Below are 611 nucleotides of genomic sequence, written 5' to 3'. Positions count from 1 at the left end.
GCTGATCAATGCGAAGGAGCTAACCCAAAATTGGGCATGGATGCGCTGGAGCTGAATGTTGATACTTTGGCAGGTCTTGATGCACCGGAGAAGAGGAGGAAGCTCGGACGTCCAAAGAACAATCATGAGAAGGCACTGTATGAAGAGTTGAGTAAGAGAACCCGATATTGCAGTATTTGCCGGGGCAAGGGACACAAGAAGACGACTTGTCCAGAACGAGGTGATCTTCCGAAAAAACCAAGGAAGGAAGCAAAGTGCAGCAACTGTGGAGTTGCTGGGCACAGGAGGAACACCTGCACTAATGCCCAGGCTGTCAAACTGCAGACTAGTCCATGAAAGAGCTAGTTAGTTCAACATTGTATAAATTTATTTGGTTGAGACATGCATTTTTCCTCCATGGTGTTGATTTGGTATTTGTATTTGTTAGTGCATGTGGTGAACCATATAACTGATGAAACATTATGTGTATTTCGGAAAAAATGGATGCCTGCGAGCCGATTGCTGTGCAGCAGGGTCGTTAGGCTGATCTGTTTATGAAGCGTGTGTGTGCCTTGCTATGTGGGGGCACACCTTTGTTTGAATTTCGAATTTTGAACGGCATGTGGGATGGT

This window comes from Triticum aestivum, chromosome 2A (genome assembly GCF_018294505.1).
Source record: "Triticum aestivum cultivar Chinese Spring chromosome 2A, IWGSC CS RefSeq v2.1, whole genome shotgun sequence".
NCBI classification, from domain to species: Eukaryota; Viridiplantae; Streptophyta; class Magnoliopsida; order Poales; family Poaceae; genus Triticum; species Triticum aestivum.
The sequence above is the reverse complement of the archived record's forward strand: the minus strand, read 5'-3'. Positions refer to the sequence as shown.